Source organism: Lissotriton helveticus, chromosome 5_1 (assembly GCF_964261635.1).
Source record: "Lissotriton helveticus chromosome 5_1, aLisHel1.1, whole genome shotgun sequence".
NCBI lineage: Eukaryota > Metazoa > Chordata > Amphibia > Caudata > Salamandridae > Lissotriton > Lissotriton helveticus.
In genome coordinates, this window is record NC_136065.1 from 2031396717 (window position 1) to 2031413099 (window position 16383).

At 47.3% G+C, this 16383-nt stretch overlaps 1 protein-coding gene and 1 long non-coding RNA gene across 2 annotated transcripts in view; one reads left to right on the forward strand and one right to left on the reverse strand.

Moving 5' to 3' along the window:
* LOC144756209 (E3 ubiquitin-protein ligase TRIM39-like) overlaps positions 1 to 16383 on the forward strand; it is a 393646-nt gene that overhangs the window by 189742 nt on the left and 187521 nt on the right. The window lies entirely within an intron of this gene.
* LOC144756210 (uncharacterized) overlaps positions 1 to 16383 on the reverse strand; it is a 111535-nt gene that overhangs the window by 74595 nt on the left and 20557 nt on the right. The window contains exon 2 of the long non-coding RNA XR_013595100.1: positions 4851 to 4981. This is a non-coding gene — a long non-coding RNA (uncharacterized LOC144756210). The remainder of the gene's footprint in view (positions 1 to 4850; positions 4982 to 16383) is intronic.

Here is a 16383-nt window from a genome sequence, read left to right on the forward strand (position 1 = left end):
TCCACTGAATACAACTTCATTCTACTCCACTCCACTCTAAGCTATTCCTCTCTATGCAACTCCACTTTATGCTATTCCACTGTACGCAACTATGCTCCATGCCACTACGCTCTACACACTACACTATTCCACTGTGACACTCCAGTGTACGCCACTTCACTTTACGCTATAACTGTACACCATTCCAATGTACATCACTACACTCTACGCTACTCCACTATGCGCTGTTCCACTGTAAGACACTCCACTCTATCCCACTCCACACCGCACTATTCCACTGTACGCGAGTCCACTCTATGCCACTACATTCAACTCTATTCCACTCTCCGACACTGTCCTATGTGCCACTCTAGTCTTTGGCATTCTTGTCTATTCTACTCCTTTACACTCCTCGCTACTCCACTGTATACCACTCTACTTTACAGCATTACTCTCCCCTCTACTCCACTGCACGCCACTCACTCCACAGTGCACTCCTCCACTCTAGGCTATTCCACTATATACAACTTTGCAGTACGCCTCTCCACTCTACGCTATTCCACTGTATGCCACTCCAGTGTAAGTTATTCCACTGTACGCTATTCCATTGTATGCCACGCCACTGTACACCATTACAGTCTATTCTTTTGCGCTCTAGCCCTCTCTATCTCTACCATCAAACTGTATGCCACTCCAATCTATGCCTCTATAAACTCCGCAACTCCACTCCAGGCTATTCCACTCTACTAACCTACACTGTATGCTAGTCCACTTTTTTAAAAAAAATTATCTTTATTGGCATTTTGTACAAACATACAGCAGTTCCTCAATATCCATATATATAATAACAAGTTCCTCCTTAAAGTAGTGCATCAATTCCACTTTCATTTTTTTTGTTTAAAAAATGTAGAACTAGACATCTTATAATTACCAGGTAAGTATTCATATTCAGATAGTACATACTGGTTCAGGATTATCTATGCGGGTATAATTGTTCCATCTTCTCCATATAGGAAATCATGGGTGTGAATCCTGTCTGATTCTGTCCACCACAAAGATCAATAAGCGTCCCTAGCAATATATCTACTCCTGATCAAGTGGTGTAATTATGCCGCAGTAAGTGCCCTAAAAACTGGCAATAAACTAACTTGAACAGCATAACTAAACTGATGGAGGGGAGAAGGTTCTGCACATGCAAAGAGAGAGTCTCAATATCGGGGGAGTGTATGGAGGGGTGGTTTGTCCGGATGTAGTTGAAGTAATTTTATCTGGATTTGCTTGTATCAAATCTGGGTGACGCTAACCCACTCTCTGGGGGGGGACTGTAACGACCGGATTCTCAGACCAAGCAGACTACCAATCGTAGCTAACCCAATCGTCACGTAACGACACTCTTCTCAGGCCACTATTTACAGGATATCTAGAATACTCACCTGAGAAAGTGAAATGAAGCTATTTACAAGCCTATATAGTCAAACATACCACTAACCTCTAATGGACTCCATATCTTATCCTATAATTACCTCATTTTATATTCTTTAACGTCACCCGACGATATCTTTATAGTCTCACGACTTTTATCTTTAACGTCACCCGACGATATCTTTATAGTCTCACGACTTTTATCTTTAACGGCACCCGACGATATCTTTATAGTCTCACGACTTTTATCTTTAACGTCACCCGACGATATCTTTATAGTCTCACGACTTTCTATATCTAATGGGGGTTCACCTTTAAAAGTTATTTCTCAAATGAAGTTCACACTCTTCCCCCCATCATCAGTTACCTTCTCAGAAGGGCATATCCCATCCTTCTGTATATCAGCACCTGGTTAAAAGGAAAGGTTAATCTCATTCATAAAAACAACATTCAAAGATATTGAGCATTAAATCTTTATTCTACAATTAAGCATGACAGAATAAGCAACATGAGCATGATTTACGTTAGTCACTACCTATAACCTAAGAGGGGGCAAAATAAATGATTAGATGTATTCTACACTAACTCAGAACGCCTCACCTTAGACGTGTGTCTTTCCATCTCAGCAGCGGAGCTGATCCCTCTCTCTCGCTCTGTTTTCACTCGTTCGGGACTCTGCTCTCCCTCGATGGCTCACGAATACACGTCTGCACCGCTACGCCTCGTCTACACTGCCATGGTTCCGAAACTCGAACCCTCTTCTGGACTCAGTCTCTCTGCCACTCCTGTATGATGTCACTACAGGACCCTTAATCTCTTTCCTCCTCCACTATGGGATTTCAATTAGCAGATGGTATCAGTCTCTCTGCACCAGCCCTCGGACCAACTTCTTCGGTCTACTCCACACGTTGCTCTCTCTCTTCTCTCAGCTCGCTCCTTGATAATATAGTTCTCTCATTCTCTATGGAAAATTCCGGTAATAGGCCGACTCCCACCAAATTCCTGTACCAGTCCCCGGCTCCCTTCACCTTCCACAGTGGCCACCTGCGTATTGCGTCTAGAGCCGGGGAGACAAATACATTCCTTTGATGGGCCAGTCTTGACCGGTTCCTCACTAGCGAATAACAGGCTAAACTCTAAACACTACCTTTACCCTGCAAGCGCCTCGGACAGTCGAGGCAGCCATTAAAGATGGCGTCTCTCTAGCTTTCGGGCCTGTCGGCACAAGAAAAGGAAAAAGGCACTAAACCCTGTCAAAGCAGATAGTTAAGCCCTACAAATGAACGAAAATGCAACTAGGACTGAAATGGCAGTAGATTATAGTCACCACTAGTCTAAAAATGGACTAAAAATTACCCTGTCGTTACATTCCACTCCTGACTAAATGTACTAACATTGAAAGTCAAAAATTAAAGCAAAAAGGGGAACTCAAACAGGACGTATATCAGTTGAAGAATAATAGGAAACAAAACTAAAAGATCTAGCCATAACCCGTGGACGGAACATACGGAAAAAGGATGGTATACACTGAATACAACAGCAAATAGCAATTAAAAAACTAGCTACTAAGAAAATTCCACCTAACACCTGGCGTAAGGAATGTAAATCTGGCAGCCAACTAAAAAGCCAATCAAACCACCCTACATCTAAATGTTCCCTCACTTCTTGTGTCAGCTCATGTAATTTATTAAGATGGGACCTAATGGATTTAGAATGATCTGATAAGTTAAAGCAACATAGGCCCTCAAAGTCTGAACAGCCATGGTCATGTTTTAGTAACAAATAATCTATTGCAGCTCTATTTTGCAGAATGGCACGGCGTTCGCCTTGGTTATCTAATAATAGATCAGTTAAAATGGCAGAAGTATTGTTAAGGCATTTCACCATCCAGCAAGCAAGTTTGCCTATAGTTTTAGCATTATAACAGGTAGTGCAGGAACACCAACAATGGAAATAGCTAAACTAAGATATTCAGATTTTGAAAATAGATGAAGGGAAGAATCGCAATCACTTGAAAGTGGAGGGGTGTCACGCGCTACGCAAGATGACGCTGTCTCATCAGAGGAAAACATTAAAAGACTTAATCGCGTTAAAGCACATGGACCTCCAGAAATATTTGCTGGAATATAGGACCAGGATACATTGCCACAGGAAAAGAGCCATCCAGCCGGTAATAACACGTGATAATAATGGCTCGCAGTCACTATAAGACGTTTGCAACTCATACTGTTTGAAACTGAAATGCAGGCAGCAGGACTCCTGGTAACACATAGAATTTTTTCATGAACAGAAAATGAATTAAGGTGTTCCAAGGTGTTCCCAGCCCTCCTGCCCTGGCCTCATCACTAGGACTGTGTTGTCAGATCCTGTTGCTATAATTTCAGCCTGTTCAGGGGGATTATTTGGCGACTGCACCCACACTCTAGCTCCAGGATTATTGGTGGAACCAAATCCACCAGTTCCACGCATTGTTAACAGAGTTGGAGCAGTGCCTATTTGAATCGCACCACTGAAAACAGGCATAATGACCAATTGGGCAATTTGATCAGTTTCTTGAATCATTATTTCAGAATCGCCACTGTTCAACAGGATAACTTTTATTTCACCTTGATAATCGCTGTCAATTACTCCATCAAGCACCTGGATGCCTTTTAAAGCCAAACCAGATCTCGGGGCAATCAATCCAAAATGTTCTGCAGGTATTTGAACACCAATTCCTGTTTCAATTATGGTGATCATGTTAACTTTTAAAACAATTGTTTTCAAAGAATGCAGGTCTAGGCCTGCAGATCCAGGGGTAGCTCTGCGTGGAGCCAAAGCTCCGGGTGTGATTTCCCAATAGGAAATTGTACTTTTAATTGAATTAGGCTGAGCAGGAGGAAATAAACGCATCAAAGGGGAATTTGCATACAAATATGGCCGGTTATTCAAAATCAGTAAAGCATCTGATAAATGGTCTCTCCAGTTCTTTAAGGTACCATCCGACAATTTACATAATTGATCTTTTAATAATCCGTTCATCCTCTCAATTAGGCCTGAAGCCTGTGGGTAATATGGTATGTGAAACACCCAGTCTATGTTGTTTTCAGCACAATAATTGTGTATTAGTCTTCCTTTGAAATGTGATACGTTGTCAGACTGCACCTGAAGTGGAGTACCATAATGTAATGTAATCCAATCCAAAGTCTTCATCGTATTAATTTGAGTAGCTCTTTTGCATGGGAAAGCGATTAAGAAACCGCTATAAGTATCAACAACTGTACAAACATACTGACAATTTTTACTCATAGGCAGAGAACCAATATAATACATTTGCCAAATTTGTGCAGGGGATTTACCTCGGTGCAACTGGCCTTTTACTATTAGAGGCACCTCTCTATGTCGGGAATGTTGACATATGGGGCAATGGAGTATGGCTGTTTTAATTAAATAAAGGGGAATATAAATACCTCTTTCAGCAGACCACCTGCTATAATTTTCCCTCCAAAATGTCCTGCTTTTTGATGGGCCCATTTCGCCAATCCCGCCAAATCAGAATTTTGTTGGTCCACCACTGCCTCAGAAATTTTAGATTTCTCATCTGCAAGATTATTAAATAATTTATCAAGAGAATCGATTGAAGTATGAGCATCAACATGAAAAACTGTGACATTGCTTTGAGGAAGTAATTCCCAAATTTACTGCCATAATTCTTTACCCCAAAGCTCCTTGTTGTGGACCCTCCAATTATGAGACTGCCATATAGGCAACCAAACTACCAATCCATTCGCAGTTGACCATGAATCAGTAAAGATGTGGCACGTCCATGGCAATTCTTGTTTTAGAACTTGGTTCACAGCAAATAATTCTGAAAACTGACTGCTTCGCCCTTCACCAGTAGTGCTCAATAGCTTTTGAGTTGTAGGATTATACGAGACTGCTTTCCAATGTCTCTTGTCTCCTATGTACCTGGCTGAACCATCTGTAAACCATACATGTTTTCTATCCTCCACGGACAGATCATCGAACGGCATACCCCACTTAACAGGAGATTCCTGTACTACAGGTACGGAGAGCTCATTCTCTCTCTCTCTCTCTCCCATCGACGCCTGCGCCACTTTCTCATGCAACATTGCAACTCCTTTTGGACCCACACGAGCCCGGTCTTGTATATACCACTTCCACTTTATGATGCTCGCTTCCTGAGCATGGCCAATTCTATGAGTTTTCGGCGAACTCAAAACCCACTGCATAATAGGAATTTCTGGTCTCAGAATTACATCATGTCCCAATGTTAACTGCTCAGTATCCACTAAAGCCCAATAGCATGCAAGCAACTGCTTCTCAAAAGGTGTATAACGCTCACCAGCCTCAGGTAACTTTTTAGTCCAAAAACCATGGGGTACTCTAGTTTTACCTTGCTTTTGCCATAAACTCCAATTTGCATACATATCTTGTACAGATAAATTCAGATCCACATCACCATCACGCACCGGCCACAGATCTAAAGCATGTTGAATCGCTTCTTTCGCCAAATCAAATGCATCTTGCTGTGCTCTGTTCCATTCAAACGCATTCTTTTTACGTGTAACTTTGTACAAAGGGGCCAGAATCTGACTCAAATGTGGAATATGTTGGCGCCAAAAGCCAAATAAACCAATGGGCTTCCTTTCTGTTTTTAGGAACTGCAAATTCTGCGATTTTCTGTTTCGTTTGTGGAATTACTTCTCGATTCCCTTCATGCCAATGAATACCTAAAAACTTCACATGTTGCGCTGGTCCCTGCAATTTATCAGGATTAATCTCCCAGCCTTTGCTTTGTAAATGTGCAACAATTTGTTCTAATTGTGTTTGCACCTGATCTTGGGTCTCACCTTAAATTAGTATATCATCTATATAATGACACACCTGAATATTTGCATCAACAGTCATCTCATCTAAATGCTCTGCCACTATCCGATGACAGATTGTCGGACTATGTACGTAGCCCTAGGGAAGACTTCTGAACGTCATTTGACAGCCATTCCATGTAAAACTGAACTGTTCTTGACATTCGGGGGCAATTGGAATAGAAAAGAAAGCGTTAGCAATGTCAATGGTTGCATACCATGTTCCTGAGTGTTTCTGGATTCTTTCAATTAAAGTAATAACATCAGGAACTGCAACAGTCAAAGAAGGTGTATGTTTATTTAATTCTCGATAATCAATAGTCATGCGCCAAGAATTGTCACTTTTACGTACCGGCCAAACGGGATTGTTCCAGGCCGAAGTAATAGGAATTACCACTCCTGCATCCATCAAATCTTGAATGGTAGCACTGATCTCATCGTGCCCACCGGGGATACGATACTGTTTCATTGAAACCACCTTCGTGGCTTGGGGAATTTTGATCAGAGGGATTTTTAAACATCCGACTCTCACAGATTTTGTTGATATATAGTACTTATGTCCAAATTTGTAACATCCGTCATCTAAGTACAATGTCATACCTTTTAAAATATCAATTCCAATTATATATTCATCAAGAGGTACCACCAATACATGATACTATTTTCGGGGGTTCCTTCCTATTCTCAATTCAAATTTAGTTTGTACTGCGGGGGTCTCTTTGCTACCTAATTCAGTAATCGTGTAGCCTTGTCCTTTAAACTTTTTGGGATTTCCAGAAATTAGAGTGGCCTCCGCTCCAGTATCCACTAATGCTCGGGCCCTCTGTACATTTCGATGTTTCCAATTGTGAGAAGTTGGCCTGATATATAATGTTCACTATTCTAGTGAACACTTTGTATCAGTCCAAACAACCCTTATTGATGTTTGGTTGTAAGTCAACCTGATAGACCAGCTATCCTAGTAGCATGGACACGTGCAGTCTTTAGGCTAAACTCTAGAGGGCGTGTTAAGCCAGCTGTTTTACCATCACATTTACCCCTTGAACACCAAGTGAAAGGACACCACACAAGTTGTTATGAAAAATAAAGTATATTTATTTATAACAAGACTACCCTGGCTCTTTATGAGACAGGGAGCTAAGCACACAACAAAACTCTTAAAGAAATACTGAAAGTCGCACAATTTACACAAATGCCCGAGGGGCACGAAAAACCATATACTACAAAAGTGGAATGCGAATTACTAGCAGGTAAGTAACTATTCTCATAGGCTTTAGGATCGCTAGGACTGGACTACAGAACCTTTAGATTACAAGCAGGAGGCCTAGGGACGTCGTGTGCAGAGTGGGAACTCTCACGCGTAAGGCGGGAAAAAGTCTATGGAGGCTAGTAAAAGCAAAGTTAGTGTTCTCGGGCGAACCCGACAAGGTAGAGTTGAAACGACAAAGGATCCTGACACTTAGATAGTTAAACTATGCTGGAGCACCGAAATGCTCAGGTCACCTAGCCCAGGGGCTGCGTCTGCATAGGGCTGAAAAGACGTTGGAGATCCTCGTTGCAGTCTATGGAGCCTGAAGAAAGAAGTTGCTGGCAGGCGACCAGTGAAGAAGTTTGTGGTGATCCAAGCTTGGATCGATGAAGATGGGTACCTGTAAGCAGAGGGGACCAAGTTCTGAATCACTAGCCAGTGATTAGGTGGGCACCAGGATGGCACCGGACGAAGTCACCTCGACCAGGTGAGTGGGCGACGCTGGGCTCTGCAGTCTCTCGGACCAAGAGGCGTTGTCGGCGACCAGGATGGAGGGGCGAGCTGTCCCACGGTGGTATCTGCTGTCGACGTCGCTGGACCCAGGATTGGGGCAACAACTCTTGGCAAATGCAAGCCCACGCGGTGGACTTAAAATGGCGTCTGGAGTGGACCAGGAGGGTCCAGGGTGCTCCTCTGTTGGAGGGGAGCAAGGGCCAGTCTGGAGCAACCAGACCAGCGGTGTTGTCGTCGTGGTTCGTCGTCAGAAGGGCCACTAGCCAGTGGGCAAGTGACCTGGACAACGCGGTGAGCAGCAAAGAGCAGAAGGGCCCCACGCCGATCTCGTGGATGCAAGGGGCTGGACTTCAGTGCTGGAGCTGCTCAGGGTTGGGGCTTCTCGGACCCCAAAGCACTTAGGCGAGGGTCACTCGGTGGTCGTGCTGGACAAGCGTCGTGCAGTCTTGAAGATGGCCGGTCCCTCGAGGTCTCGTCACACCCACGAATCTCAGCTGGGCTGATGATGCAGGTAGAGGTCAGAGGTGCCAGGGAAGCCGGTTCTCGTCGAGCTGGGCAGTCTTGATCCGGAGGAGAGACTTACAGCAGACCGCGATGCTTGGGTGGTGCCTGCTGCTGCAGGGTGACTACTCCTTAGTCACAAGGGAGAAATCTTGAGAAGAGTCTTGAGTTCCTTTCGTGGAAAGTCGGTTCAGGATTCAAAGATGATCTAATTTGGAAGGGGGCCTGCTCCTACCTTTATCCTGGGAAAGGGGCTGGCACGCGACTAAGTCCTGCCCTATGGGTGGGACTAGGAGGGGGGTGGTTACACCCCTCTCCTTTGGCGGGCTTTTCCCCAGATCAGGGCTGGAGTGCCCCTGGAACTGGTTCAAGCCGGCCTATGCACAGTGAGCACCGGGGTGCCACTTGCAGTCACCTTCCTCTAAAGCCCTGCCTACCTGGGATACACAAAACCCTTTGTCCAGGCCTCCGTTGCTGGAAGGACTCCCAGCAGCAGGAGGGCAGACTTGTGTCTCGGTGGCAGCATCCATTTTGTGGAGCTGAGGCTTGAGTTAACTTTAACCGGGGTTACAGCTACATACATGTCGTGTCCCTCTAGAAGGGTGGAATGCTAACCCCGTTGCCGAAATAGGCGAGGGGTTAGTATTCCAATTCGTATGACACCTTACTCGACATGTTTTGATAAAGCGATACCAGAGTTGGCATATAACCGCGAGGATTATAATGCTCTTAAGAGTATATGGTATGCGTTATCATGGAACAGCTATTAGGACTTGGTTCCGCAAGCTGCAAACGGGCTCAGCTCATGCCAGAGCACCATCTCACATTATTCCAAGCACTCTGCCTTCAGGATTGATAAGGCCTGCCATAGGAGTGACTGATAGGAATATATGTGTCCATTTTAGGGTTAGATATAGGAATACTATATCTAAAGCAAAGGGTGTGTACACCACCTTGCCCCAGCTGTCAAGCAGCCAGTTGTGTCTGTTTTAGTTAGTCAGCTCAGGGGTGGCATAATACATGCTGCAGCCCCTGGGAGACCTCTGGGTACACCTCTGCCCTGGTTACAGGGACACAAGAGAGGGCCCAGTGCCAATTCAGTACCTGGGTACAATTTGGAATAGAGAGAACAGCTAGGCTGTGGGTCTGATTAGCAGGCCCACAGCCAGGGAAAGTCGTAAACCAGTGAAGCAAAAAGCAAAAATCTGGGTGATCATAGGATTGCAGACCCTACTCTCCTACATGACCCCCCTCCTCCCCCCAAACTTTGGGACAATAAGCTAACCTTGACCAGGTGAGGCTTATTGCTCTAAGTGGAAATACCTGGAGAGCCCATCAGCATTGCCATGATCAGTACCAGGTCTATGCTCCACTGTAAAATCCATCCCCTGTAGGGAAATGGACCACCTAAGTAGTTTGGGGTTTTCACCCTTCATCTGATTTAGCCATAAGAGGGGCTTATGGTCGGTCTGAATCTTAAAGTGAGTGCCAAACAAGTATGACCTCAACTTTTTCAGGGCCCACACCACAGCAAAGGCCTCCCTCTCAATAGCTGACCAATTTTTCTCTCTGGGGGTCAGCCTTCTGCTAATAAAAGCAATGGGCTGGTCGTTACCATCAAAATTCAGCTGAGATAGAACAGCTCACACACCCAACTCAGAAGCATCTGTTTGGACAATGAAGGTCTTGGAGTAGTCTGGACTCTTTAGGATAGGTGCTGTGCACATGGCCTGCTTTAGGTCATCAAATGCTTTCTGACAGCTTGCTGTCCACTGAACTTTCTTTGGCATCTTTTTACTTGTCAGGTCATTAAGTGGAGTCACAATGGACCCATAATTCTTGACAAATTTCCTATAGTAACCAGTCAGGCCCAAGAAAGCTCGAACCTGAGTCTGGGTTGTTGGAGGAGCCCAGTCCTTGATGGCCTGTATCTTGCTCTCCAAGGGTTGAACCTGGCCTCCACCTACAAGGTGGCCCAGGTATACAACCTGTGTCTGCCCTATCTGGCACTTAGTGGCCTTGATAGTGAGACCTGCCTTTTGCAGTACCTCTAACACTTTCCTCAGGTGGACCAGGTGATCCTCCCAGGTGGAACTAAAGACAGCTATTTCATCAAGATATGCTGCACAGAAGTCATCCAACCCAGTGAGAACTTGATTCACCAGCCTTTGGAAGGTGGCAGGTGCATTATTCAAACCAAAGGGCATCACCACAAATTGATAATGCCCACCAGGGGTAGAAAATGCTGTCTTGGACTTGGCCTCCTCAGCTAACCTGATTTGCCAATACCCAGCTGTCAGGTCAAATGTACTTAAGTAGTTGGCAGAAGCCAATCTATCTATAAGTTCATCTGCTCTTGGTATTGGGTGGGCATCAGTCTTAGTGACTGCATTGAGTCCTCTGTAGTCTACGCAAAACCTCATCTCTTTCTTACCACCCTGGGTGTGAGGCTTTGGCACTAGAACTACTGGGCTAGCCCAAGGGCTATCTGAGGGCTCAATGACTCCCAGCTCCAACATTTTCTGCACTTCTGTCTTGATGCAGTCTCTGACATGATCAGGCTGTCTGTAGATTTTACTCTTGACAGGCAGACTGTCTCCAGTGTCAACTTCATGGGTACACCAATCAGTTTGACTGGGGGTCAGAGAGAACATATGTCTAAAGGATTGCAGAACTTGTCTACAATCCTGTTGCTGATGTTCAGAGAGGCTGCCACAAAAGACAACACCATCTACTGATCCATCATCAGGATTCTGAGTGAGCAGGTCTGGGAGAGGGTCACTCTCTTCCTCCTGTCCCTCATCTGTGGCCATGAGCAAGCCCATGTCCTTCCTGTCGACATTTGCCTTGAGCCTGTTTACATGGAGCACCCTGAGGGGGCTCCTGGGAGTGCCAAGGTCCACCAGGTAGGTGACCTCTCCCTTTTGCTCAATGATTGTGTGGGGCCCAGACCATTTGTCTTTGAGTGCTGCTGGGGCCACTGGCTCCAGCACCCACACCTTCTGTCCAGGCTTGTACACAGTCAGGACAGCCTTTTGGTCATGCCAAGTTTTTTGGAGTTCTTGGCTTGCCTCAAGGTTTTTAGATGCCTTTTCCATATACTCAGCCATCCTGGAGCGGAGACCAAGTACATAGTCCACAATGTTTGTTCCAGGCTTTTTGAGAGGTCTCTCCCATCCTTCCTTTACCAAACAAAGGGGTCCCCTTACAGGATGCCCAAACAGAAGCTCAAAAGGGCTGTAGCCAACCCCCTTCTGTGGGACCTCTCTGTAAGCAAACAAGAGGCAGGGTATCAGAACATCCCATCTCCTCCTGAGAGGTTCAGGTAGTCCATGAATCATCCCTTTAAGGGTCCTGTTGAATCTCTCAACATGCCCATTGCACTGTGGATGATAGGGTGTGGTGAACTTATAGTTGACACCACATTCCTTCCACATGGCAGTCAGATATCCTGACATGAAGTTTGCACCTCTGTCAGAGACAACCTCCTTAGGGAAGCTCACTCTGGAGAACACTCCAATTAGGGCTCTTGCCACAACAGGTGCTGTAGTGGTCCTAAGGGGAATAGCTTCAGGATACCTGGTGGCATGGTCCACCACCACCAGTATAAACTTGTGCCCTGATGCTGTCTGGGGTTCCATTAGACCAACAATGTCAATCCCCACTCTCTCAAAGGGTACCCCCACCACAGGTAGTGGTATGAGGGTGGCCTTTGTTGTGCCACCTGACTTGCCACTGGCTTGGCAAGTGACACAGGAGCGACAAAACTCCTTGGTATCTTCACTCATGTGAGGCCAGTGAAAGTGTGTGACAAGGCTGTCCCACGTCTTGTTCTGGCCTAAGTGCCCTGCAAGGGGAATTTCATGGGCCAAGGTAAGAAGGAAACCTACAAAAGTAGAATGCGAATTACTAGCAGGTAAGTAACTATTCTCATAGGCTTTAGGATCGCTAGGACTGGACTACTGAACCTTTAGATTACAAGCAGGAGGCCTAGGGACGTCGTGTGCAGAGTGGGAACTCTCACGCGTAAATCTCCGGCGGCTTCTCCTCTGTTCTTCATCCCGAAAGCCAATGGGGAACTCCGCGCCTGTGTGGACTTCAGGGCCCTCAAAGCCATTACGGTTAAAAAACGGTATCCCTTGCCCCTCATCAACGTGTTGTTGGAGCAAGTAAAGACAGCCAAGATCTATACCAAACTCGACCTGAAGGGAGCATACCACCTAATACGCATGAGAACAGGGGACGAGTGGAAAACAGCGTTCAAGACCCGGTTCGGCCTCTATGAGTACATGGTGATGCCGTTTGGACTCTGCAACGCCCCCGCAGCGTTTCAGTTTTTTCTGAACCACGTCCTGCACGAAATCCTGGATATCTACGTCGTGGTTTACATTGACAATATCCTGGTGTATTCCAACGACGAGGTAGAACACATACGTCATGTATCTAATGTACTGCAGATTTCACGGGAGAACAAGTTATACTGCAAACTCAGCAAGTGCGACTTCCATGTCACGTCTGTGGAGTTCCTGGGTGTCATGTTGAGCCTGGATGGTCAGACAATGGCGGAGAGAAAGGTCAAGGCAGTCAAGGAGTGGCCACCCCCTAGGAACGTCAAGGAAGTGCAAAGCTTCATCGGCTTTGCCAATTTCTACAGGAGGTTCATTGATGGGTTTTCAGGTCTGGTTGCCCCTATCACGCAGCTCTTAAGAAAGTCGCAGGCGTTTTTGTGGACACCGGAAGCGGGGGAAGCCTTTTCAGCGCTGAAGCAAGCCTTCGGGACCGCGCCTGTGTTGGCACATCCTAGATATGACCTTCCGTACATTGTAGAAGCGATGCCTCAGACGTGGCTCTGGGGGCCATCCTATCGCAAAGACAGAACGGATCTGGGGTGCTCCATCCGGTGGCCTTCATGTCGAGGAAGCTGAACGAAGCTGAGAGAAACTATCATTTTGCAGAGAAAGAGCTGTTGGCCATAAAGGACGCGTTCTCTGAGTGGAGACATCTCTTGATGGGGGCTAGACATGTGGTTACGGTCTTCACAGACCACAGAAATCTCCAATTCATGACAGCGGCCAGACATCTCTCACCAAGGCAGATGCTGTGGATGCTTTTCTTCTCTGGGTTCAACTTTGTTATCACGTATAGGCCGGGGGTAGAGAACAGGAAAGCAGACGCGCTTTCCCGCCAGTCCGCGACCCCGACAACCCGCCCAGCACCGGGGAATTCGATCATCCACCCCGGGAACGTGATTGGGGCGATCCAGCCTGGAGACTTCCTAAAAGGGATACAGAAAGGCGTGCTCTCGTTCGAGTGGAAGAGATGGCTGCTTCACCACGCGGAGTCGCAGGTGAAGGATGGGATCCCGATGAAAGGGTGTTGCATCCTGGTACCCACTCCTAGACTTCGAAAACAAGCGTTCAGGTGGTGCCTTGAGTCGCCCAGTGCGGGCCATTTGGGGCCAGAGAAAACGGCGGAGTACCTATTGCGACAGTTTTGCTGCCAAGAAAACCGATCATCGCAGACCGCAAGGGCTGCTGCAGTCCCTTCCCACACCCACGCGGCCATGGGAAAACATTTCCCTTGATTTCATCGTGGGACTGCCTGTGGACCAAGGGTGTAATGCCGTTCTAGTGGTGGTCGACTACCTCACCAAGATGGGGCATTTCATAGCCTGTAAGGGGGTTCCATCGGCCGGTCGGCTGGCCACTGTGTTACTGAAGGAAGTGGTAAGGCTACCCGGTCTGCCCAGCGTGATTGTGTCGGACAGGGGAACACAGTTCACAGCACGGTTCTGGAAAACCTGGTGCTCTTCGTTGCATGTTACATCCGCCTTGTCCACGAGTTATCACCCCCAAACGGATGGCCAAACGGAGAGACTCAACCAGACCCTCAAACAATACTTGCGCTGTTTCATTGATCAAGGAAAGGAGGAATGGGTTGATCAGCTATGGCTGGTCGAAATAGCCTACAATAATGCTACACACAGCTCTACCAAGGTGTCACCTTTTTACTGCAATTACGGACAGCATCCTCGCTTTCTCCCGTTGGTACATCCGGCAGGGAACTCAGGCTTGCCCGAGACGACCAGGAGGACAACACACATCAAGAACACGGTGTTGCTCACACGAAGATGTCTGGAGGAATCCAAGGCGAGGTACAAGGCTCAGGCGGATCGCCACAGGAGACCGGGTCCATTGTACAAAGCAGGGGACTACGTGTGGGTTTCTTCACGGAACATGCACTTCCGGAAGCACAGCGCATTCCATCCAAGATACATAGGCCCCTTTCGTATCATCAAATGCATTAGCCCGGTGAACATGAAGCTGTCGTTGCCCTCTTCGATGAGGATCCATCCAGTGTTCCACGTCTCGTTGCTAAAACCTTCGGTTTCCAAGAGCGCCCCGTCAACGGTGGACGTTCAGGGGGATGCAGATCGCGAATACGAGATCGAGGGCATTCGCTTCTCCAGGTGGAGGAGGGGCAAGCTGTGGAACCTTGTAGCATGGAAAGGATTTGGTCCAGAGGAGAGGTCGTGGGAGCCGGTCGCGGGTGTGTCGGCGGCGCGTCTAGTTGCGGCGTTCCACAAGAAGTATTCAGCGAAGCCCGGCCCTTGTGGAGCCCCTGTGTGAGGAGGGATGTACTGTCATGGTTCGTGGGGGTATATGGAGCATGATAGGGAACGGTTGCATCGGGGAACTGCGAAAGCGGGTGAAAACGGAACTACTATCCCCAGCAACATCACGAACGGACTACCAATCCCGACAGGCTGTGCGCGGCGCATGCGCACGTCAGGAAGAGCATAAAGCGATGGCAGACGTCCAGAACGGCGTCGGATATTCAGAACCCGAGCCGAAGCACCGAGAGTCGCCGTAAGACAAGGTACCACCATGAAACTTTCCTTTATCCTGCCCAAGTGTGCCGAGGTGCGGGGAGCACGCGAGTCGAGCGGCTGCTCCTGCGCGAACCGCCCGGACCGGAGCGTGTGTACTTGGGAACCTTGCCGAGGGGTTAGTCGGGACCATTGTTTACGGTGCCGGACGGCACAGAGATACTGCAGCAGCCGAGCGGTAGCTACTGCTTCATCATTCGAACCTTACCGTGGGTCTAGCTGGGCCGTTTCCTTACCTAGCTGGGCAAAGGGGAATTCGCGTTAGTCGAGCGGCTGCTCCTACGCATTCAACCGCCAGAACAGGCTCACTGACTATTTGGGGATTTTGACCATTATTGGAGTAAGGGGAGCTGAGGTCCCTCGCTCCACCTCAGGAGTATCACCTCAGCGTTGTACTGTACCCCTAGTTGGCGAGTGCCGGGACCGGCATTCTTGCAGGGGACGGTAGGATCAGTGGCTTACTGGTCGATGGTTTCATTAAACACATTGGCTCGAGTGGCTTTGTCGGCCCTTTCTTAGCACAGTGCCCTCCGTTGGGGAATGTCAGGAACGGCATTCATGCGGAGGACGGTGCGAGTCCCTCGGTTTCAGTTGGGTGAATAGACCCCGGTTGTCTTCTTGTTTATAGACTTATGAAAGCTTATTGGAGATGTTTATCCAACAAAGCCTTTAAACCGTACTCTTGGTCTGTTGGTTTCTCATTTAGAGCATAAGGGTCTTGGTTCACCGTACGTTCCACAATCCTGAGGCTATCCAGGGATTACACTTTTCAAGTACTTCGAAGCGCAAAAACTTATCAAAACTTTACCTAACTACCTTCGATATCGAATAACGTAGTTTCGACTCAATCAGCTCGATTCCGGTCGTCGACGTGGGCCGTTGGGCCTATCCACGCCGTGAGGCCTACACCTCATGGAAGAAAAGGACGCAATTCAAAAAATGCCCCGCGTGTGGAGCAAAGT